Source organism: Gymnoscopelus microlampas, assembly GCF_963454915.1.
Source record: "Gymnoscopelus microlampas genome assembly, chromosome: 8".
NCBI classification, from domain to species: Eukaryota; Metazoa; Chordata; class Actinopteri; order Myctophiformes; family Myctophidae; genus Gymnoscopelus; species Gymnoscopelus microlampas.
In genome coordinates this window covers 41,861,700-41,888,147 of record NC_139945.1, presented here as the reverse complement: position 1 = coordinate 41,888,147, position 26,448 = coordinate 41,861,700, and the positions used below count along the sequence as shown (strand labels likewise).

Below are 26,448 nucleotides of genomic sequence, written 5' to 3'. Positions count from 1 at the left end.
CACCTCCGACTACTCACAAACGAAACCGTTGTTAAAAAAAAGACATGTTATTTGGGTGTGTGCGTGCGGTGGTGCATGGGGGCGTTGCAATGCAGTACGTGCCATCTTAGCTAAAGGGGAAGGAGTTATTCTGGTGATGCTTGCAGTGTGAACAATATCAATCACAATATCAATCAATGCCTTAACTGTTGGATGCTTCAGGGCACATAAACAGAGGATGGACATTTCACTGAACTGTAGCACACATGCGTGAAATTGCACTTGTCACATCACTGTCTTCGGTCAAATGGAATCTGGTCATTGGGCGAGATAAAATGACATTTTCAAAATGAAGCAAATGCTAAATTGTGTTACATTAACATTTTGATAATGGCATAGGCTAAATGGCTAGTGTGATTATTTTTAGCCGGGACATTGATTCCTAAAAGCTGCTACAGTTTAAATGTTTGCTTGGAATACCACTTCTTCACTTGTTATTATTGAAATCTTAGGGGATTGTGTGTGCCTGTGTTGCTAAGAAAAGAAAAGCTCTTTCCTGTTTCTATGTAGCCTAGTAGATTTGTGCAAAATTGCCATGAGGTTCACCTCAATATCAATGTCTGTGGTAGAGGCCTTCTGTATCTTGTTTACACATGGTAGGAGAGACAATTTGCAATGGCAATTTTCCTTGATTGGACACACACCCTGTATTGCTGTGGCGGGTGCGGATAAAAGAACCGTTGAGATACTAATCAACCTCAGAAATTAAATCCGACAATCCTAAAATCAGAGCTATATTCCTCTGTTGTCATACCTGGAGACATGTGGGAGGTACTGTAGTCCCTTTTTCTTAATTTACAAAACCTTCAATTAACATCTCTGTTCTGTGCTGGGGAGAGAAGAGGAAATGGTGTCTGTTTTTCTTTATCCTCTGGAATGCAATAAATCAAATGTTGCACGGTTTTGTTCGCCGACAATGCAGACTGTACATGTTTGTTTAGTCTGCAGGTTCCCTAGCAACTAAGATGTTACTTGCCATCAGGTGCTGTAAATGTACAGGAGCTGGTCTCTGTGTCACTGGCTGAGAGACAAGTAAACGATTTATTTTGTTGTATGTACTGACACATTATACTGTGATAGACCAACAACAGAACCACGCACTTGCAAGGGAGCACTGCAATGCATAAGATATGGTACAATACATATCGTTTCACTAGACAGTCTACAAATCATATTCATTCACTGTGAATACAATAATTGCTATTGAAAAAACTGAGATATGCTTACAGTACCCAAAATAAATTCTAAGCAGCATACATTCCAGAGGCTGAATATAGTGTCATACTGTAGGATACAAGTCACAGGGTTCTGCAGTTATTGTGGATTGTTCAAGACTCTGGAATGATGAAAGTTGGGAATGCATGCCCCATCCGGTTATGCAATACCTCTTGTACCTGTTGTCAGAGTACTTAATGTACCCATTGTTAGAGTACCCAGTGTGGTACCCGTTACCACAGTACTAATAACGTTAGATATTACAATCAATGGGTTATTCATAAATGGGCACTGGCTTACCTGAAATGTACCTGTGTGCCCGTTGAAAATATCAGCTTTGAATGTACAATATGAACTTGAATTGTGGTGGGCAGTTATGTGTCTGTTGCGGGCACACAGATATGCCCATATTGTATATGGACTGGACTTCATGCTCCACATCACCGAAAATTGGCATGTCACATGCCCATAGGCATATGGTGATAGACGTACGGGACTGGAGATCCCTGCCGTCAGTGCAAATCAACGTTGTTAGCAATGGTTACATCACAGTGCTATGTGCCTAGATCATACCCAAATATAGAGCTCGATCAACAAGAGAGAGAGACACAGAGATAGACAGGGAAAGGGAGGGAGAGAAGGGGGAGAGATGGCCTATTTCACCCATGCATTAACCTAGAGAGGGAGAGAGAGAGAGAGACTATTCTTCCTGGCAATGCCGGGCAGCTGATAACACAGCGTTTATTCTGGCTATTACCCTAAAAAAAACAAATGCTGCACTATAACAGTGGCACAATAATATTGGCTCTGTTGTGATTTTTACACGTTTTATCTTGAGGAGAAATTGCACAAATGCCAAACCATCTTGTATTGAATTTGGGAAGGGTTCAAAGGCAGAACTTTAGAACTTTTTCTATGATTCAGCCATTACAGGTTTTGAGAAATGCCCTCTATTTCTCTCTGCAGATTGCTTTGAAATCGTCACTGAGGGGCATCTGAGAGGACACAGCATTCAGGTGAGTCCTCTTTTTGAAATGACACCATATGTACTTTTCTTAACGTTATTAGAGTGGCACATAAGTATAGAGCTGTACAACTATATTTTCCCTCAGAGGAGAGAGAAAGAGTGGGAGAGGGAGGGAGAGGCCTCCATGTCCAATATTCCTCTTCCACTGCAACTATTACACCACGTTTGTTATCCTCTCACATACAGTAGGCAGGGCTGGGCTGGCGCCATAGCCGTTTTGCCTCCCAGCCTGCGCAATGGGAGTGAGCTCCATTATCAGAGCTACTGCTTCACCACCCTGCAGCAAACCCAGCACCCTCTGCTCCTGCAGCTTTCATTCCTTATCTCAATAGGGAAAACGGGCTCTCTGATGAAGAGCAGAAATCACCCTGGGCTGCAGTGTGAACATGGATACAGAATGCATACAAAGATGGCCTGATAAACGTATGAACGTGCGAGGCACTGATATTTCTCACAGGAATTTGCAGTTGGTAATAGATATTCTGGGGAATTTGCTTTATAAATAATCATTCTAGGATGGGAGGCTCAGTCCATCATTAATCCAGTGCTGGGGTAGCCTACAGCAATTGTTTATACAGACCTGCCATCAATGACATATACAACTCATAAAGAGGAGCCCAAACAGATGAATATCTGTAATGCTCTTGTGTACTCTCAAGTCTGGGACAAGCCAAATGGCTTTAGATTATTGATTGTGTAATGTTGAAGATGAAACAGACAACACTTTCAAATGGGATCTTGACAGCTCCTTAGACATTCTACTTCATGGCTTTAACCATATTAAACTACACATTAATAGGTGGAAAATATATTTCATCAATAATTTCATATATGCTATTCTAGCCATTATATATTATGTTTATTTGATATTTTGTTTTCCCTATTGCACTGCTATTTCTGACCACTGGGTGTTGTATAATGCATAAGAGTGTACTGTAGGTGAGCTCACCGGAGGTCAATAAACAAGTTCTCGCAAGTAACAGAACGTTTTTATACATATTGAGTGCAGACAGTCTAGACTCTGCAGCAGGCTCTCAGTGGCCTTTTTGAGTAGCAGCTGTCACTACAAATGCATGCTAATATATTTTGCAGTGAAGGCTACTGAGGCTATATTTTACTTATTTGACATCATTCTGTACAAGCTCAACTTTTTATGTTTAATCTAATAAGAAGTCCTTCATGCAAGCTTTGCATTTGACTTTTGTGGAGCTTCCATTGTCTGTCCTTTACAGCCCTAAAGTCAATGTGTGTTTGTTGTGACTGTATATATTTATGTATGGCCTTACATGACAAGACCAATCTTTTGCCTGTTTCCTTTGATAGAACCTATATTTTACACTAAACCACTGGACTGACAAACTGCTTGATAGGTAATTCAATTCTTATTTAGCCACCGTCCCGGGCACGGAGGTGGTCCGAGGACCCCCGCCGGGGGTCCCTGGCCCAGGCAGAGCCCTCCTCCGGCACTTTGCCGGCCACCGCCGTCTTCCCAAGGTTTGCGTTTTTAACTTGACTATAATGCTGGCACAAACAAAGTGTAACATCTTCATGGGTTATTGTGTTAAGCACATCTACACAAGCCTCACTGTGTTTTCTGAAGGCTTTGGTTTAAGTAGTCAGACGCTGTTAGACTGCATTGATCTTTCTCACTTTGAATCTCTAATCCTGATTTGATGCTTTTTCTTTTTTTGCAAAAGAAGAGCTTCAAATGTTTTGTCCTTGGGAAAGGGGAAATTTGACTGTCAGCTAATTTGAGAAATTGGTTCAAATAAATTGTTAATAATCCCATCATTCACAGTATGAAAAATAACAAACCCTTCAAAGCCAAAGGGGTGCAAGAAAGAATACAGCAGTAATATTGGCAAAAAGAGACACATACATCTTTTGTGATTATTTCATGAACAACACATTGTCACATCATTGGGCCGAATGCTGTTTCTAACGGTTCTTTGAAACAGAAATGAAGTGTGTTTTCTCATTGAATTAGCTTTCAGTGTGCGACAGACCAGAGCATCCTGTGTGTGATTTTATTAAGATAAGCAAGAAAGTGGATAAGCTGGCCATTTTAAATTAGATTACTTTGTCCATGCTTTTCTTGAGAAAGTGATTATGCCGTGTTTTTGTGATGAATTGAGGTCAGGAAATGAGACTGGCACCTTGAGTCTCAGTGGTTTCCTGGATCACTATGGTGATGTTCTTTTGCTGTCCCTTTAATAGTCTTGTTGTTTAAGCACCAACACCACATTGCACAGGGGCATCTGTGGCAGGGCTAATATAATTTGTTTGTTCATCCATCTTTTTCAGCAGTTTGGTTTTTATATAGTTCATCTGTTGTTGTCATATGTCCTTGTCACTACCAATTTCACAGTATAATGGACTACTGTGGGGAATAAAAACTTCTTCTAGAAGTCAAGCTGCACCAATACCATATAAGGCAAAAGTCCCTGAAACCCTAAAAAGGCTAATGTTTTAAATATTATTAGTTGAACCACGAGTCAGTCATACTCATGATTAAATGCATGACATTCCCTGCAGTTGTGTCCTTCTGTGATGTAGTGAGAACACATGAATTTTAAAACCAGCAGAGAGAGTGCGTGTGTGCGTGCGTGCGTGCGTGCGTGCGTGCGTGCGTCTGCGTGCGTCTGCGTGCGTGCGTCCGCGCGTGTGTGTGTGTGTGTGTGTGTGTGTGTGTGTGTGTGTAATGGTTAAAGTGGTTAAAATCTAAAATGGCACAGATGCTTTCCCGGTCTTAGTGGATTAAACTGAAGGCACACTGAAGAAATATGCTCATTGCCTCAGTTCATTGAGCTGCCTACTTTTGTGTGTGTGTGTGTGTGTGTGTGTGTGTGTGTGTGTGTGTGTGTGTGTGTGTGTGTGTGTGTGTGTGTGTGTGTGTGTGTGTGTGTGTGTGTGTGTGTGTGTGTGTGTGTGTGTGTGTGTGTGTGTGTTCATATTTGCAACTTGCAACAAAGGAGGAAGCTCATACAAACTCTGACCTTTTTATTTATGCGAACATGAAGATACCAAAATCATGAATCAAACATGTATAAGTCAGTAAAATCAGTCAGCTGTGTATGGATGGATGAGAGTAAAAGGAAATGTAGGTGAAAGAAATCATCAAACAAAGAGCTGGAGTGTTCCCCGGGTGTGTGAGAGACGGAATGGCCCTGCAGCCTCTTACATACAGGTGATGAAGCAGACTACAGGTGTTTCACATCTCCTCTGACAACCTCACTCCACATGCACACAGCCCGTAAACACAAACCACAACAGACACCAACACAAAGGACAAGGATATATCTTTTGTAATCATAAAGTTAATAAATATGTACGTTATTTGTCATATCTGCCCTGTGCACCTTTTTGTTTACGAAGCCTAAAAGCCAAACAGAAATGTAATTTGTTCCAGTGTTCAAACACAGTTAAATCGATAATCGCAATTATTAGTCGTAGTTATTTTGACAAGCACAGCGCGTTGTATGCTTGTAGATCAGCTACTTTTGCTAAATAGATTTTTGAGTAGAGGTAAATAAGTAAGGGGCCTCGTATAGAACCCTGGGGGAGTATATAGGGTTTAAGTGGTTAATCAGAATTTGACATATTATACAATTGCAGCCAGTAAAGTTTTTAGTGAACTTTTAACCCCGTTATTGATGGGCAATCTGGTGGGTGATGTCGGCCGTGCCATTATTGCATCCAATACTTTGTTGTTCCCAAACAAGAAATCTCTAAACGGTCAGCCTGGATTGCTGTGGCATTTGTGCACCTTCATGCTCCCGGGAGGATGAACCCTACTGATGTTGGTGACCCCATGGCCTTTCCTCTAGCACCACCTTTCGGCCTGAATTTCCACTTGCACACAAGATATTTTGCACGCTGTCTCACTGTAATTTCCATAGTGTCATGGAAGAAGCCTCTGAAACGCAATTTCACCCGAGAGCAAAACTAATTTTCTCAACAACTAATCTACACCACCTCAAACAAACCGCCAAGAGCACATAATGATGAAAAATATGTTGAACTGTAGAGTTGTGAAAGAAACTGCATATTATTCAAGGGGCTGCCTACATTATTGTTTAACCCATTAAGACCTGAGGCTGATTATAAAAATGTCTTCTAAATCCTAACAGTTCTCAGAAAAACTTGTGTTGCTATATCAGTGGTTCTCAAACTCTTTCATGTCAGGGACCCCCAAAATTATATGTATTTGGCCACGACCCCCATCTCAAAATGATTTTGTTCCAGGGACCCCCAGAAGCAAAGATTTGAGTGGAAAATGTTCGCTTTAAAAATATATATATTCAAAGATTTGCTCAAATTTTCACGGTTAAAAAAAATTAGCGCGGCACACAGTGAGCGCACGCACGCACGCACGCACGCACGCACGCACGCACGCACGCACGCACGCACGCACGCACGCACGCACGCACACACACACACACAAAATGTTTCGTTATAAACATAATGATTCATTATAATGAATCAAGCTCCAAACAACATTCTCAATAAATGATTATTGCCAGTGATGCTGCTGAGATAGGCTATCATTAAATGAGCACACTTGTCCACAGTCTCAGAGTGAGTGCCGTTAGCAACTCTAGAGTTAAACGTGAAAAATGTCACTTTAAAACGGCTCTAAATCATTTTAATGTGTGTGTGTGTGTGTGTGTGTGTGTGTGTGTGTGTGTGTGTGTGTGTGTGTGTGTGTGTGTGTGTGTGTGTGTGTGTGTGTGTGTGTGTGTGTGAGAGAGTGTACTGTGCAGCATAATTGTCAGACCTTGTGTGAATGGACAATTCATGTACATGTTATTTCTGAACAGACTTTTGATTTACCACTTGTGGTTTAGCTACTCATAGCATTGATAATGGTGTGTATCCATTATAATCTAGTAAAAGGGAAAGTGCACAACTTTAATGTTTGGTTTAATTGCAGTAATCTTAGCTAAACCATTTACTCTATTAAAGCAAATTCAGTCATGTGTATAATCACTGCATTAAAGCACAATATTTGAAACTTTTTTGAAAATAGGCTTGTTTTTTTGTGGGGTTTTTTTTGTGGCAGTTACTATATTTTTTACGCATTGTGAGCTAAAACAAATTTTATTCTGTGTTTGTTCGAGAATTGGCTGTTACAAAATGCACGTGTGTCAAAGTGGTAAACCTCATTAGTCTGAAAAGCACTAAAACGTTTATTCATCTATTTATTTGTCAGGTTACAAACTGTTGTGAATATACAGTATGTAAACACCTGTTATTCTGAAAGGCGACATTCCATCACAATAGAAGTGATTAAATAAATGATCAAAAATAAACCTGCCTATTTTCCACATCAATGCCTAATTCCACGCCCACAGTAGTTATCCGGCACTGACAATATCCACTCAATATCACTCCCATTTATCACCATTAAAGAGAATGAAGTGAGTCACTTTGTGAGAGTTTGCAGGCAGTGGAAAGGTATGAAGGGGATATGGACATTGGTGGAAAGTAACATTTACTCAAGTACTGTACTACTTTATTGGAGTATTTCCCATTTTCAATACTTTTACTTCTACTCCATACATCTCAGAGGCAAATATTGTACTTTTCACTCTACTACAATTATTTGAAAACTTTATATACAATATTCTCTCTTGATATAGCCCTTTATGCATTTTGGCCATTTGAAAATAGCCGATCTACATGCTCACAATGCGTCGCATCGCAATGCATTGGGAGCTTGTAGATCTGCTATTTTCAAAAGATTTGTATACATTTGAAAACTTGTGAAATGGGACCTTCTGCATATTGAGCACTTTCTACTTTTGGTACTTTAAGCACATTTTGATGCCAATACTTTTGTACTGTTACTCAAGTACATTTTGAATTCCATACTTTTGCTTGTAACAGAACTGTTTCTACATTGCAGTATTGATACTTTTACTTCAGTGAAAGATTTGAGCACTTTTTCCCACCACTGATTATGGAAAATCTGTCATCGGCCAGGCTCTAAGAGATCTCTGGGGTGAAGACAATGATTTCCAGATTAACAGCACCGCCCTGCGTTGTGACACCCCAATGCTATCGTAAAGGATTCAGGAAGCAACTTACAGCTGCATTAATTAGAAACGCATGCCAATCATTTGATGAATCAAATAAGTACTTATAGTACTACAGTATAAACATTGACATGACAGGGAAGAACAGACGTCATGTTCTCTCTTTGTTTGAAATAAGCCTATACTCATTGTACAACCAAACAAGAGGCACCATAAATTATTCAGGTGTCCTCTGATGGCTGCCCATTTACAGTATAGGTGGCTTTAGTCTGACTGGACACATTCTTTTGCTTTATTCCTTGGTGATCTTGCTACTTTAAAATGTAAGAAAAATACATGTGACCTCTGAGTAGGCCCCTGCCTTCACTCTGATATTTAATTTATTCATTACCCTCCGACTCCGTCTATATCGGGTGTGCTCTACAAAGCTCCTAATAGAAATGGAATACAAAACTGGAACATGAAGGCAGAAGAAATATTGAGGAATGTTACGGCTGTATGTTAATAACACGGTGAAGTCCTGTGGCCTTTTGTTCACCACTTTGAAAGCACAATTTGAGGGTGAGAGTGTAATAATAGAATGCAGCGCTCACAGATAATAATGGCATTTGTTTTATTGTTCCCCATGAAGGCCATCTTCTGCAGAAGGCGTTGCAGGCTCTCCTCACTGCTGTACTTTTGCCCATGCTGATGTGAGACGCTAATGAGTGCTAATGGAAGATGGCTGAAAAACCTACTCTGAGATGCTTTTTTGAGCTTACAATTCACACCTCCTTCTCTCGCCATCTAAAGAAGGTTCCGTCGCATCCATGCCATCTTGCATGAAAACGTTTCAAGGAGGCAGATCGTAGGCTTATAAAGTGTAATGTAAATGAAATCCTTAACCACATGAACGCTAATGTCTCGATTCTGGGCATACCATAATAAAAGAACATTCGGCGAAAATAGCCGATCTACAAACTTGTAATGTCTCGTGCCACGTTGCAATTTGTTGTGAGCTTGTAGATCAGCTATTTTCGCTATTTGACATACAACTAAGTAGGCTAATAGGGTTGAAGTAGTTTAGGATGCAACGTCAGAACATCTCAAGCTGAATTCTTTAAAGGTCATCCTCCATCTTCTATCCATATGGAGATACCACAGGACCCCAGAGAGGTGTCAGATATCATAACTCATCCTGTGCATGAAGATGCATATTTTACACGCATACGTTAGGCTTAAGTAGTCTGCTCATATGGGCTGCTGTCTAGAGAAGCATTTTTAATCTCTTTTATCTATTTAATGGGGTATGCAGTCATCAGTGAACTTTGAGACGCAAATTGAGTCCTCTCGCTTTCGACAGGGCAGTTGCACTAAGACACAGATCAATAGTTCTTCTAATCACTTGGCCACTGTGACTCAATCTGACTGCTTGAACTCTGAAACCACCAGAAAACAAGGTGAGAAGTGGCCAAGATGTTTGTCACAAATATCTCTCTACGAATTGATGTATACAAATAACAAATCACTGACACTGAAATGATTGATTTGATCAGCATTCTGTCTAAAGTCATGTATTTGAAAACCAAAGGATTATCTTCTAACACTCATTGAGCAGGATTTCACCCGTCAGTTGTCATTAGTAACGCGCCACAGCTCACTTGCAAATATGCATGTCATCCTGCAGTAGACTGCTTACGGAGCAGAACCAGGTTTTAGCATCTGGATGACATACTGATTAATTCTCACCGTGCGCGTGTTCCCCTGTGTCCTCTCCTTTTGGCAAATAAATTGGAGTGAGCTGACCTTTCATCAGATATGCATGGCAAGCTAGAGGTTTTAGGCTAGAGGAACCAGACATGTTAACTTCAAATTAATCAAATTAATTCCATTACTGCAAGCGACACGTGCTGGATGCTTCACTGCACCACCACCATCTGTTGCTCAAAATCCCACCTACAGTATGTTTGATTTCCCCCAGCACTGACCTCCGACCTCTGTCAGCTAGATAGCCGTGTAATGACGCTGTGAGCTTCCAACATCCTACCATAACACGACATTTGAAGGTGTATGATTTGTGTGTAACAAGCTTTAATGTGTGAGACGTTGAAAACATGAGCGGTACCTTGCTGAACATCATAGGTGGACCTTGATGTGCATCTTTCAGGGAGGCATCATAAATAAATCAGGGTGGGATGCTCATTAAAAAAGACTGCTCTGTGGAAATTCACTTACGAAACCTGTGTCTAAAAATAGAGCTATTAATGGAAATATAATAGTCTCTTTCTCAAGGTCAACAAAGATTTTAAACAAGACGATCAAAAAGATGAATACTGATTTGATTTTGAACTAAAATCATAATAATCATTCCCACACTGCAAAATCCTTAATGTTCTTTTCTTTTTCTTTTGTTTAATGCCAAGTCAGATAATATGTTAATTTTGCCAATCATACGGATCACTGCAGCTCAACAGTCAATGTGACGGGTGGTCAGGAGATTTAAAGGTCTTTACACATGAGGAGCGTGACAAATTAACAGTCCGAAAATGTGTTGAATATTTAGCATCAAACTATTCCGTTTAGTTGTGGTGAAATATGTACCTTGTTTTGGAAAAAAAAATGGTGCTTTATTTCCACGTATGCCATCATACTCAATGCAGTTATTTGTATTCATAAATCAATCAGCAACAACAGGTTAAGCTGTGGTATCACTAGACCAGGGAGGGATGGGCAACTTTGATGGAGAGGGCCACTGTATTTCCACACTCACTCCAGAGGGCAACATTGCATATACTGTCGGGCCTGGTCTCTATGAGAGTTGCTGTAACACCTTAATTTCCCCTCGGGATGAATAAGGTACCTATACCCAAAAATAGCTGATCTACAAGCTCAAAACGCGTCGCACTGCGACGCGTTTTGAGCTTGTAGATTCTGCCATTTTTTAATTTAAATCCTGCTTTTTTCCCCTCTATTTTTGAATTGGAATCCTGAAAAGTAACATTTTTTTTTTATTTCGAACGTTATACTTATGTTAACTTTATGAACTTAAATACAAATACATTGGACATAAAAAAGACAATAGAATTTTAATACTAGTCATTAAGCTACTAATATAGACTGAAGTAATTAAAGCGGGTCATGTTTGCAATTGTAACAGCGGAAATAAATAATATATCAGTATTTCGATATTAACCTGCGGGCCGCATTAAGTGAAGGTGGGGGCCGCATGTGGCCCCCGGGCCGCCAGACATGTATGCACTAGACTGTATTTATTAATATATAGTGGTCTGGTGATTGCAAATGAAAAACATATGGGATTTCAAATCGGTCCTTTGGGAAACAACATGTTAGAAGTAGGCTAGAGATGATAATGGCCTGCCCACACTAACAGAAAAGAAAGCCTGTGCCGAGGTCTGGTGTGAATCACTTGAGAGCAGCAGCATGGCATGTGACGTGAAATGGAACATTGGGATCGAAAAATAGCACAATCAAGTGCGAGGAAGGAACATTAGTAAAAGAATAAAAAAGAATAAGAAAATGGCTAAATCAGCATGCTCACAATGTGTTGCGATGTTGTGAGCTTGTTCTTATGTCACAGGGCACGGGCACCGTCATACAACTAAGTATATTATTCAGGCTTAAGTGGTTAAAGGAGTAGTTCACCCAAAAAATGACTTATTTTCTATCAATTGCACACCCCATGAAACCTTGAATCCATGGATTTATTTTTGTTTTTGTGGCATTCCTAAGCCAATAATTTGATTCCCGTCTCCTACCGGCTAATGTATCCGGTAGGAGACACAAAGTAGATTATTTGTGTCTCCTACCGGATACACACCCGGTCATCAAATTATTGATGAACTCCTCCTTTAAGGAGAGGAGGTTTTGTAGCCTGGTTCCAGACCCTAGACCCCGAGCTTCAGGCTGATAATCAGGCTAGAGGTGATTTTGTGCTCATTGAAATGATTTAGAAGCTGAATGAAATTGATCTGAAATGTGGGTTCATAATAAATGTCAGTAGCTGGGGGAAACCTACTCTTTCTATAAAACAATGGCTTTTGATTAAGACAATGAAAATGCCATATTGATGTGAAACAGCTTGAACTACAGTTAGTTTTAATTAGAGTACATTTGGCCCGTATGAAAATACAGCATATTATACTGTAGCTATGTCACAATGTCACAACCTCGCAGCATGAAAGGCTTATTGTTCAATTGCTATTCAAGAGAGGTCTCTGAAGGTCGGCAGAGAGTAATTGACATTTCCTGAAGTCCCTCTTGCATATTGTTTAGTGAAACACCCAGCATTATTCAAAGAGGCTCTACTGTCCCTCATGGAGCTGACTTGTTTCACCTTGCACCAATCCAAATCCATAATAGATGTCTAGCATGGCTTTGCATGCAGAAGTACACATGTTTACAGCTGTCAAGTATTACAGCAGGACTAAGGGAGTCCTGAAATTGTGCCAATCCTCTTGCATTGGATGTATCTCAAAGACCATGGTGTAGCGTTATATCTCCCTTGTATATCAATAATGCATGCAGAGATACTGTAGTAAGTGTACCTGAGTGCATATAGGATCAAGAACAGGGAGACTTGTGTAGTTTCAGACATAAGAGGTCGGCTGTTGTTTTATCCCATGATATGTATTGTGTTACTCAGTAAAATAAATGCTCAGTGTTGTTGAGTTAGCTGTAAAAGGGTGCGAGTGAATCACTTTATTCATTACAAAGATTTAAACAGCATTCATTTTTAATGCATTCATTACAAGTGGTGTCTGACAACTTAGCTATGGCACTTGATTTTGTCTAAATATTTCAGAGTATTAACTAGAAAAAGAGCTCCTTGGAGCACAAGTCTCCGCCAGGTCAGGTAGGTTATTATGGCCTCCTGGTGGCGCTATAATAGGCCAATGTGAAAAGGGTGCCATTTCTTTTTAGGCCTTGCACAGCAATCGGACACTCCATTCATGATTTGAGGCATTTTGTTCCAAAAATGTGGTTTGCTAAATTAGACCTGCTGGTGGCGCTATAACAGGCCAATGTGAAAAGGGTGGCATTTGTTCCTCGAACCTAGTGGGAATGTGTGTGAAAATTTCACGAAAATCGCACACGGCGTTCATGATTTGAGGCATTTTGTTCAAAACGGACCTATCCTGCAAACTTTGGAAGCCAATGTTAACCAAGTAGGATGGAATATGAAATATCGGACACATCCATCTTGATCACATGACTATAGAGATACTGTGTACTGATTTGCGTGTTTTTTGGAGAAAATCTGTAGGAGTAATATCAAAAAATGTGTTTTGCAAAAGTCGGCCTCATGGTGGCGCTATGACAGGCCGATCTGAAAAATGTGGGTCAGAGGTTCTGCTGTGGCATCCAGGGAGTGTGTGTGCACAGTTTCACAGCGACCGGGCCAACGGTGGCGGAAATTAGCTGCTCGCAGAAGGACGGATGGACACGCGGACAGATGAACAGGGGGCAAAACATACTCTCTCGCCATGCCTTTCGGCCTGGCGGAGACAAATATAATGTATAATTTCTGGTGACAACGTGATAATATTTGTCCCTCCAATGTTATTACTCTATGAAAAAGTACACATACAAATGTGCCACTTCAAAACTTCACACGTTACTGTTCTTTCCCTGAAAGTGCCCTGAAAATGCATTTTTTTCCTCCCTGTTCTGCCCTTAAAAATGCACTGTTTTGCCCCTGAAAAGAAGTTGTCACTACACACCCCCGTTTTTCCCTTCAACAGACATCCATATACATGAGAACAAAAGAATGTGTGTTGAAGAAGGTGTCAGACTCATTATGAGGCGAAAGGTGATTTGAAGAGGTCCTTGACCAGTTGCTCAAATTAATTAGCATCATAAAAGCAGTGATCATCAAAATAATTCAGCATTTTAAATGCCCTTCTTTGTCCCTCTTATTGCCCTGGGAATCCCCTGAAAATGTACTGTCTTGCCGATGGCAGGACATTTGAAGTTTTGAAATGGCACATCTGTATACGGTTCATATTTATTTAACATCTCCCTAATACTGTTTTTGCAACAGTGCAACAACACAAAATACAGTGTAAATTCCAGTGTGTTCATTTCATACTCTGAGTGTAAAAATAGAGCCGTAATTTTACTGTGTAGGCACAAAGTGTACAGAGGAGGGGTATTGAATATTGTATAGCCTATTGTATATAATACAATCATTTTAGTACCTTACCTAAGTGCTGCTGTGCAATGTTCTCACAGTGCAGATTGTTTGTTGGAATAGTTTATGGCAAAGTGACCATGCCAAGATAGCTCAGGAAACAAAATGGCATGTACACACTTGGTCCAACTTGTTTGTTTAGACAGACAGACAGACAGACAGACAGACAGACAGACAAAAAAATACTCACACCACCAGAATGCCACACCACCAGCAACACGTGTTAAGACTCTTTCTTAGTAAGTACTGTACCTACACTTAATGTAGGTACAAGTACCATTTGTGCTTGCATTGTGTTATGCTCATGTAGGTAACTAGAAGAAGAACTATGCCATTATCAATACATGTCATTGTATCATACATAAATAGACAAATTTCCATAAATTCATTTATTCTTAGATGTCACATACATTATGTTTAAATGTTCTCCTTAAACTGAAGGAAAAATAGAACAGTCACACACTTCAGCCTTGTTGCAAAAAAAAGGATTTCCCATATTGTCTTTGGCATAAATATCTTTGCATTGCTCTCTACATTATCTTTTTTTCTTCTCATAGTCATTGCAAATACATAAATAAACCTAGAGAATACTTGGAAAAGGGTCAGCAGTAATGTCAAGTATACCATGAGTCATAGGCTAAACAACAGACAAAAACGTTTGCTGCATTTTATTGTGTCCTTCACTTAATAGTTTACCATAGGATAATACACAAGTAAAGACAATGGGATAGTTCCACTGTAAATACGTGTTACTGAAGATCCAATGTCTAAAGTCATTAGAGTGAAATGATTATTGTTTTAGAGTGGACAAATGTGCTGTCCACCAATTGTGACAAAGATGTAAAAAGAAAAAAAGAAAAGAAAAAAAAACCTGACGTGACGCATCAAGTGAAATGGAACACAAAAATACAAAAAAGTGCCAGGAATTTCTCCCTCATTTAAACTCTGGTGCACTATCTTGAAAGCAGCCTTCAACTCATTGTACAATCTATACACTACACAAGGCACCAAGTTGTCATGGGTATTTCACTTTCAAGTGCATATTTTCCAAATGTGATTAATAGCTATGTTTAGGGGCTGCTCGGCCGCTTTTTAAGACGACACATTTATGTTTTTTTATGCCAGGTTCCATGTCTTTTTTTGGACAGCCACTACTGACAGCCAAATCCGTACACATGATTTATTCTTACAGAATCACTAAACCCTGTGTCTCATAAAGAACAGTGTATGTGCACATGGACAAATTGTCCTGTCATAATGGTTCAAAATGAAATGTAAGGTTAGGTGAAAAACATCTCAAAGACAAATGACACAAGAAGACCAATGACTTAAGCTTTGTGACTCCGTACAGACGGCAGTATGCAAGGGGAGGGAGCAGATGGGCGGAAATCAATCCACTTAAAGGGGAAGAACACTTTGGTAGATGTTTGTGTTGTGTAGTTACCTTGCCATGATGTAACTCCAAAGATGGGCAAGAAATAAAGAATTGTTTCTCCATTGATTAGAAATCAATAATTCAAAATATGCTCCTCATTGACTTGATGAAACAGCTCTCAAAGTCAATCGTTTAGCCTGCAAACAAAGCTTATTTTGTCAATATAGAACATCACACAACCCAGTACTTTGATTGTTTTTTAAATATAAATGTCAACTTCCCGTTGGTTTTACAATTTGAAGTTGTGGATCCAGATCCACGGATCCAGTCCGGGGTTTCTTCCTAATAACAATAGCAAAATGTACAGGAAGTTGACATTTTTATTTAAAAAACAGTACTGGATTGTGTGATGTTCTATACTATACTGTCAGAATCAGCGTTTTTTGCATTCATTGACAGGCTGAAAGAGTGAATTTGAGAGCTGTTTCACGAAGTCAACGAGGAGCATATTTTGAATTATCAATGTATTCATTATTATCAATGGAGCAATAGTTTTTGATTTCTCGCCCACCTTTTCTCGCCCACGAGTTTAATCATGGCAAAGTAACTACACAACCCAAACCTCTACCAAAGTGTTCTTGCCCTTTAAAGGCATTGACGGCGAGTCAGAGATAAACAAACACCGCGCCTCCTGTAGTTCGTTTCCCCGACCACCAGGGGGTGACGCAGGAGGGACTTTCATAGAGCTAAGGGAACTTCTGAAGGGGCCATGCCGAAAATAGGTTGCTTTATTCGGATATAATTCGCGGAACTGCCCGCCCCTGCTGGTTCTCTGAATTTTTTTTAAAAAATAGGCTCTTTCATGATAAATTGACCACATATATGAAGTTAAACAACTAAATACTATCCAAACGCTATCTTAAAAGTAAATTCTGTGCCTCAAAAACGAAGTTTGAGAGCGTTTTAAAACCGAAAGTAAAACGTTCACACGGACACGGACACGCACGGATGCGCACATGCGTGCGTTAATTTACGACCCGGACAAACATAAACAGCAGGGAAAATACGGATTTCAGAAAGAGGACTGTGTTTCAATGCAGGAAAACACCCCAGCATCATTATATAGTGGCTGATAGAGGGGAAAAAATGCAATATATATATATATATATATACTGTATTTATTTATTTTAATTTAGGCTTAATGTTGCCTAGAATCCCTTAAAAGATCCCTGAATACAGTGGTGGAAAAATATACTTAAAATGTATTTTTTTTTCTTTATTTCGTTTCATTTGTAAAACGTCTATTTTCTAAATATAAAACAGGGCTTATGTGGTTATTGTATTAATAATCTAGATGTGTAAAGTAACTAGTAACTAAAGCTGTCAAATATAGTAGAAGTATAATGTATTTAAAAATGGAAATACTCAAGTAAAGTAAAAGTACTTCAACATTGTACTTATGTATAGTTCTTGAGTAAATGTTCTTAGTTAATAGTTACTATCCACCACTGCATAAGAAGACCAATGACACAACAACTTAAGCTTGTGACTCCGTTCAGACGCCAGCGTAGAAGGGCGGGTGCGAGCAAGCAGGTGGGCGGAAATCAAATTGTCTTTCCACTTAAAGATTTGATCCCTGCATGCTTGCTGTGGCATATTGGAAATGATCAGAGGTGAGCTCATCTGTCTCCTGTTCAGTCTGTTCATCCTTCCTCTTGTTTTGATAGACTAACCCTGTCACCGTAGACTGGAAGAAATTCGAAAAATGGAGCCTCGATTACGGAAACCATAAATAATGCAGAGCTGTGACAGAAAGTTAATGTTTTCTTGGGGATGGGAAATGAGGATCTTTTTTTTTTAACCTAGTTTGTTTTAAGTTGGTGACTGTGTTTTTACATTGTTCCTGGCACCACCGCCACAGCCTGTCAAAGTGACAGCTCTGGCAGAGCAAAGGCACAATTGTGACATTATTTACAGATGGTGAGCCAGGAAGGAAAAATATCTCACTTCATCAGTCAGTAGTGGGATTCATCAATAGTCTCAGCCCTGGTAACAGTTGTCACATTCAATGGGCAAATGGGGCTCATGCCTAGAGGAGAGTAAGGAATACGGGGTGTTGTTTAGAATAAAAAGGATTTGTGTGTCTGTGTGTCTGTGCCTGGGGGAGGGGAGCGAAGGGGCTCAAAATAGCATGTCCTTGGAGATACTAAAAGTCGTGCTTTTCACACTCACTCTGTGGGCTGGGACTCCTCTGGAATTCCTCTCCATTGATCCCTGTAAAGGGATTACACAGAGAAGGTGTCAATACCCTTTTGCGGTATTCAATTATTCAATTAATTGAACTAAATTTCAACAAGCCAAAGGCGTCTCCATTACCTTCACAATCTTGCCCGCTGCTTAAAGGCGTTTATGTAACATGATATGCTAATACTTGTCATACTAAGCCCTTGTAATCTCCATGCATGAATTGTAAATACAGGGCCATTTCCCTCCCCACAGATATATGGTACAGAACGATTTGAATTTTAAAGGCCCAATCCACATTTTGTAACACATCAATTAGAGTTATATACGTGATATATACTTAAAGAGTTTGATTTATAGATGGAAAATATGTCTATGATGCTACCCCATCATAAATCAAAATATAGGTCAGTTTTACGCCAATGTTTACAAATATTACCAACGTAAGCAAACCTATTACAGCCACAAATACAGCAAACATATTTTAAAAGGGATTTATCTGTTGTCTGTAGTTATTTGTTAGTACTTCCATCAAGAGCTGAGTCAATCATCAAGTTCTCAGCGAGTTCAATGGCAATCTGCCCTTTATATTCTGATATATCTTGTGTGCAAGTGAAAATTTTGACCTAATGGTGGTACTAGCGGAGAGGCCATGAGGTCAAAGAATTGTTTATATATGTTGTTTGGGACCAAACTGGTGGACCAACCGACCAACCAACCATCCCTAGTGGTACAGGGCTAAAAAGTAATATATATTTTTTTGTTATCACACGAGGAGCGACATGAATACACTATACGAAAAAGTGCTGTTCTTTTTTCACATCAAACCATTAATTTGGTGATGCCTCATTCATACAGGTGAATGGTTTTATTTGTTATGCACTCATAACATAAACAGGAGTTTAAATTAATGTGAATTAATCACATTAAATAAACGCTCCCGGTGTGTGCAGACCTTTATTGTTTAGGTTTGTATCTCTTATTAGGCCTTTAAAAACCACATCAACTATTATGTTCTCAGTGATTTGTTAGATACAGAGTATAGCACTGAATAATGACATAGTGAGGATAAGCAAATACTATCATAACTATGACTGAATGATTCAAAAATGAAGTTGCAGTATAAAGTATGATTTATGCATTTACCTTCTCCCCTGCCATAAATACATTTTGCAGGAGATAGAGGCTGCACACCATATGCGGATATGGAGGAGTCAGCGAACCATATAATCACTTAGTTAGAGGAGATTTGCTTCCTCAGGTGAAAGCTCAATGATGCAAGTGAGGTAGTTGTAAAACCATCATTTATATCAGAACTGCACGTCTTTTTTATAGGTGAACAAAATAGTAAAATGTGTCAGAATCATTAACACAATTATATAACAGCCAATGCTTGTGAAATGAGACGCATGTGGGTAACACCATTACAGTGTTCTAACTAAATTATTAACAACAAAAATGGCATCTGTGTTTGTATGACTTCCTTAACCGATGTGATTTCATCAGATATTCCGAGGTATTTTGCTGCGAGTTGCTCCACCCAGGTGATTCTATCACCTTTTCTCATTAACTCATCTGTGCATGAAGAAGAGAATCATATTAATAAATCTAAATTCACGCTGCTCCTCATCATGATCTGTTTTGCATTTATGGCACATTTCGCTGAGTTAGTGAAATGTGTCATGAATATTAAGCCATGCAATGCTAGATTCCCCCCCCCCCTCCCTTTTCTTTCTTTTTAGTTCATGTGGGAGAAACGTGTCTGTTCACTGTCCATGATGTAGCTTGATAAAACGGGATTATCAGTTGGGTGAACAATAGGATTTTATCACTGAGACGTGAATTATCATGATTAATAAAGACGTAATTCCTGATGTCTAACTACAGTACGTACACGCTCTGATGGTGGTAAAGATAGACTTCACCATGAATCTCCCAGAGGGACAGTTTTGTTTGAAATGACAAAGGCCACACAGAGGCCTTTTATGCTATTGATCTGGCATGAACATCTCCCAGAAAACCTCGACGTAGACCATGCAGTCTGGTGATGGTGCCAGAACCTCTTACCCAATTTGCCCTAAAGATTTACAGAACTGCCTGTGAAAGATTACACACATATAATCTTTAGGAGCACATTATAGAAGAATTATGGAAATGGGAAATATAATCCCTGAAAGCAATTAGTTCTAACATGAAAAAAAAAAAATAGCATGATTTCTATTTAATATGGTGGGAGTATTTATCAGCAGAATATTGAGTTTTTGAATGGGAGAGTTTGCCAGAGTATAGCTTACAGTAAAACGGAGTAAGAGAAAATCACTACATACTTGTAAATTTGCCAAGTCTGGAGGTCAGAATGTGTCTCTTGAGGGAATTCACTAAAGCCTTATTTGAAATATAAAATAGAGACTCTAAAGGAGGAGCCAACTCACTACACACTAAAATACATACTACTGTACTAAGGTTGTACTAATTACATGTTCTATACATTACTACATGTATAGGAACATTGTTACCCTTTTCAGAGGCTGATACCTTGATCTCATTAGCGGGTCATTGACATGTTGGATTTAAAAATGTATTAGTTGTCAGTTACTTTGGATTAATACCCACCTAGACGGTTTGATCCTTGGTAATATTTGACCTTCTAGGAGAGGCTTAAAAGATTTGGGCTGAAATATCTGTAAAACATGTCCCAATCCTTTCCTGAAGGCTTAAATGAAATCAGAGCCACTCAAACAGATTATGGCGTACCCCTGTATATGACCTCATGTCTGGTGAAGTCTGACCAACAACCAGTGGGGAAATTACTTTCAAAATGTAATAACATAGCCTATTACTCATTACTTTAAATTAAAAGTAATACGTTACTTTACAATATTGCTTTTTGTGGCAAGAGATGTGTTACTTTTGGGTTACTTTCACGAAACACCCACAAATGACACTTGTACTGCATGTTAAAGCAATAAATTGTTGCAGTGAAAAACAAACTGTTGTCATTTCCAGAGCCATTCATCTGAAGAGAGCTGTGTCTGTGACATCACTTTAGCCATCAATGTTTAGGAGCTCTACTTTGACTATCCATGTAGCTCTCTAGGATGTTTAAATGGTAAATGGAATGCATATGTGTGTCTTTCTACTCTTTCCAACCCTTAAAAGTGTTTTACGATGTACGTAGTATTTCACCTACTGTATTCCCACCCACACACATTCTCACACCAATGACGGGGGAAACTATGCAAGGCACCAACCTGTCCATGAGGAGCAGTTAGGGTTTAAGTTTCTTGCTCAAGGTCAATTCAATACAGGAGTATCCAGGGATCGAACTGGGGACCTTACCTCCTGAGGTAAGGTCTCTATCTCTATTATATCTGGTGCCAAAGCCCTAGATATAATAATATTAAAATGCATATAGAATAGAATAGAATAATATTAAATGGAAGAGGGTGAATGGAATAGAGAAGAATTCCACAATAAACGTGTTATTGTTATGAAATTGTCATGATGAAGCATAAGCAACCACTCTCACTCTGCAATGGAAGCCTCCATCAACGCACAGTATATATTTGGGAAAATGTTATAAAAGTCTATATAGCGACTGGTTGGCAAAATACAATGTCATTAATATTTCACAATTTGTAAAAGTAATGTGCCATATTACATTGTTACTAATGAAAGTATTACTACTTTCATTAATGACCAATTGCTACAAGTATTAGTATTACTTAATGTGTTACTATAATAAGGCCAGTTCACACCAATGCAACTCCTTGCAACATGCAACTACTTGCAACTATTATGGCCAATAATAGTTGCATTGGTGTGACATGGCCTTAAAACTGTTTTGTAGCAAGGAGTTCCGACTAGTTGCATTGTTCGGTTTAGCCTGTAACACTGCTACAGTACCAGGCTTAATTGGCACTAAGAATGGGTGTGCATGATCCTATCCTAATCCTGTTGCCTCAGGTCCTGTCGTAACCCTGCCCCCCAACACCACATTCATCACTATTGATCGCTTAGCAGGGAGGCCGTTCATCTTTGACTTGACCTCTAATGCCAAAGGTTTGTAGAAGCTAATAAAAAGGCTAATTAGTCAATCAAACTGCTACTACAAGCAATTTTCTTTGAAACCACCTCCTTTAATTCCAAGTAGAGAGCTCAGTTAAGTCAGGGTCCTGCCAGTGGGATATTGGCATTCATTAATCTTTGATGGTGTTTTAGATTAGTGCAAACTGCTCAAGCCAAAATGGCTATTTGTCCTAACCAATCACTGCAGTTTAGTGGTTGTTTACATCCCTAACTAGACTCCTCTTTTGGATAACATCAAGCATGGGGAATAATAAGGCTTTATTGTGTTATTAGGAAATGATATAGGTATATTTCAAGTTTTCTACACAAGGTTTATTGTTGTGACATCTTTTCAATATGATGATGTATTCAGGGCATGGCTGTTCGAGGCTTCCCTATTTGTTAGATGCAATTAAAGTTTTTATGGAGGGAACGTTGTTACTGAAAATCCATGAATACATATTATGATTGATATGCTGTTGCATGCTACAATGTTTTGTGCGTGAACATAAATCATACTTCCAAATTTCACAAGCTCTAAATGAATTAAGAGCCTAAAGAAATGGAGATATTCTGCTATGTTTTGTCATTGATATGCTGAGGATGAATGTGACTTCAAAGTAGTGACAGCTATCAGGCCATGCTACACCTCGCCACGGCCGCACTATTTCTAGATCAAATGGCATGCTGAGTCAGTGTGACTTTCTCAGTGTCCTTTCAAGAGCCTACTCTAGCAGGGTAGAGCTTGTCTTCATTTCAAGCTCTGTCATCAGCACGGTTTAGTAAAAGCAGGCATCCTGCTGAAATATGACATTTCTCACCAAGAAAGACCTTTACTTCAGTCAGGCAATTCAAAAATAATTAAAGTCTGTGATTAATATGCAATGAGCTTCCCACTTGGCCACAGTGGAATCGATTTCCTATTTTACGGCCTATTAAATGCAATGGATCGCCCTATTTTATCTGATGGCAAAGCACGGAGGTTGTCATTCTGCCGTCAATAGCTGGATGCCATAGCTCAGAGAATAGAGACTATGTGCAGTGTGAAGACATTCAGTAAAATCTATAATTGATTCGGACTCCAAGGCATGTTTTTGTCTCCTTAGATGAGGTCAGCATGATCTGATGTAATGAGATGCCTGAGGGATTTTGCAGCAGTTTCTGTTTCTTCTTCGGGTAAGAACTGATATCTCAGAGGATGAAAATCTGCAACCATTACAGCATTTCATTTTGCCATGGCAGAAAACGGGCAATATGTTATGATCTAGGGAGTTTGCTTTAGTTATGAGAAGAGTACAGTACAGTGGAAGGCACTTTTAACCTGAAATGAATCATCGTTATACATTGACCAAATTACAGTCTGTGTTGTCGCTTTGAAAAGAGCCCATTTAGCGCTTTATGCATTATAAAGCTTTTATACACCAAACTGAGTGTTTTTTTTAAATATCATTTGTCTAACCTGATTGGCCGACCTGGCCTCATGGCATTCATTTCAGTTCTCCTATGGGAGAGGCAGACAGGACACAACTGGTTTGAAGAAAAAAAAGAGAAGCCACAGTCTCCCCTGTTATCACAGCAGCCCACTCTAAGTATCCTGGCTTGCAATGCAGGAGAGTAACTGTCCCCCTAACAAGCGCCTCGGTCGCACACAGATATGAACAAATCACACGGATGCATAATGACTTGACAGAATGTGTCCTTTGGCCAAAGTAGCCAAGCATTGAAGAATTATTGATCTTTTCACTTCATATAAGGAGCTGGGGGGAGGGGGGAGTTGGAGGAGGATAGGGAAGTGCGGCGTAGAGTATTTGATGTTCGTAGTGAAGGAAAGCTATATTGGAGATGAAGCAAGACAGGTGTGTCCTGAGCTGACTTATCACACTGCACCAGGTGAAGAGGTGATCACTGCATACCCAGAGATAAAACTGAAGTCCGTTGTATAGCTATTTTGGACAACCGAAGGACATCTTGTTGGAAACAAAAGCCTCCTGGGGTTTACTGATGTCACATATTACACAGGGATGTCACACATTACATGGTGCCTGGGCTGTTAGAATGAGGACTACACTTAATAAGCATCAATATGCAGCGTATTAGGGCTGTCTTCTGACTATTCACCTAGTATGTTTTTTATTTTACATTGAAATGTGCTTTACATAATATGTATAGCACATTTCAACAACAAGGTGTATATTATACACCTTGTTGTTGAAATGTGCTATACAAATAAACTTGCCTTGCTTAGTAATAACAACATTCTTAATGTAAGTTGTTTTTATCCCTCTCTCTCCTAAAATCTTGCTTTGACTCTATATTGGAATTAATTGTGGAGGATTTGAATGACGTATCACAAAGGAAAACCCTATATCATAAATACTTAGCTGAATGGATGAATAACTGAACGTGACAACCCCGTAGCTTGTCTCTGAATACAAATAGGACTGGCAGAATGTGAGTGGAGAATTGTGTTTTCATGCATGAAGGCTCTGCATAGACAAATCAGAGCCATATGGTAATCTTTCTAGGATTGCATGTTACCTTTCTGCCAGCAGAGCTTTGACATGTATTGTGACTGGTTTTGAATCTTAGGGGACAAATCACTTCATGACCTTGGCAAACCCGAGAAGGTAGAAAAGGATCAACTGTAGAAGAAAAGTAAAAATAGGCTCCTGCATGAATTTAAATGACCACATTTTTTTTTTAACAATATTTGTCCACATTAGAACTGCACACAGACAGGCATGTTAACATTAAGACTGTAATCTAGCGTTAAAGATATCGCAATGATTTGGATGCATTAATCACCCTCCATTCTAAGTCATAAAACCTCACCAGGAGTGGAACTGTGGAAGATTCTCCATGTTTTGTTGCACATGAATAGATTACAAAGCTCTGTCAAAATATGATACATTTTTCATATTGCAACTCTTCACACTTTGCTCTTCTTTAGGTACAATGAAGGAATTATCTTTCCTGTTATTTATGCCTCTTTTGGCATTGTTTGGAAATCAGATCAGTGTCTCACCTAAGGGCGCGATCACACCGCACTTTTATTTTACCTATGGGGCGGAATCTGCCAATGCTTTGTCAATGCAAATGCGTGGATTCATGGTCTTGCGCATCTTTCCGCGTGTCGCGCACATCTTGCGTTTATGCGCTCCATGCTGCTTTTCCCCCTCTGTCCAATCGGGTGGGTCGAAGGCGGACCGTCCTAAGACTCAGGAAGCGGCATGGTGCTTGCGATAGAGCAACTGGTTGTAGCTGTTGCATGGGAGGGTCCTGAAAGTGAGTGACAGGTGGGTCACTCCGTTTATTTAGAATGCGCTGGCTGCTGTGGCCACGCACAACCTGAGTTAACACCCTTATACCTCTGTGTCCGTTTTTACACTAGGATTATTACTGTGTAATCTGTCTCTAGTTTACCTCGCTATCTCTCTATGTTTTTCCTCGGCCAGGAGGCGAGGTGTGTGTGTGTGTGTGTGTGTGTGTGTGTGTGTGTGTGTGTGTGTGTGTGTGTGTGTGTGTGTGTGTGCGTGTGCGTGTGTGCGCGTCATTCTTTGGATGAACTACTCCTTTAAATGCATCGGACAATGCAAATGATCTCCACGTGAACGCGCCTCTGACTTGCAGACAGAAATGAGGAACACCTGTGGTCCACACATAACAGGGCTCTACACCCCCTTTTGTGAATTGCACCGCAATTTTTGCTTAGAGAAAATACCCCTCCCCCCTTAGTCACTTTATTTACACACTATTACTATTTACGAACAGCTTAGTTAATGAGGCCCTATATCTCTGTAGTCATTTAGACTTTCCTTTCATATTTTTCAGATTCCGTTCCGATTGGCTACGATTGCCTTCCAAAGTTTGCGGGAGGGCCCGTTTTGCACAAATACCAAAATTTTCATTCTTGAGCGCCGTTTTCTAGTTTCTTAAACTAAATGACAAACTTGAAAACAATTTCTTTCTGTCAGCTACACTTAACCTTGGCTGAGCTCCCAGATGGAAAACTATCCTTAGTCGTGCTGTGTGTTTATTCTATCAGTAGAGTTATGTCCAAGGTTATTGTCTCCGCCAGGCCGAAAGGCATGGCGAGAGAGTATGTTTTGCCCTGTCCGTCCGTCCTTGTGTCCGTGTGTCCGTCCGTCCGTCCGTCCGTCCGTCCGTCCGTCCTTCTGTCTGCGAGCAGCTAATCTCCGCCACCGTTGGCCTGGTCGCTGTGAAACTGCGCACACACACTCCCTGGATGCCA

The 26,448-nt window shown here is 39.8% G+C and overlaps 1 protein-coding gene across 1 annotated transcript in view; it reads left to right on the top strand.

Annotated features, from left to right (window-relative positions):
• Nucleotides 1–26,448, top strand: part of lrfn1 (leucine rich repeat and fibronectin type III domain containing 1) — a 140,967-nt gene that overhangs the window by 83,497 nt on the left and 31,022 nt on the right. The window contains exon 2 of the mRNA XM_084064815.1: nucleotides 2,221–2,270. The gene's annotated coding sequence lies outside the window, so the exon portion shown is untranslated. The remainder of the gene's footprint in view (nucleotides 1–2,220; nucleotides 2,271–26,448) is intronic.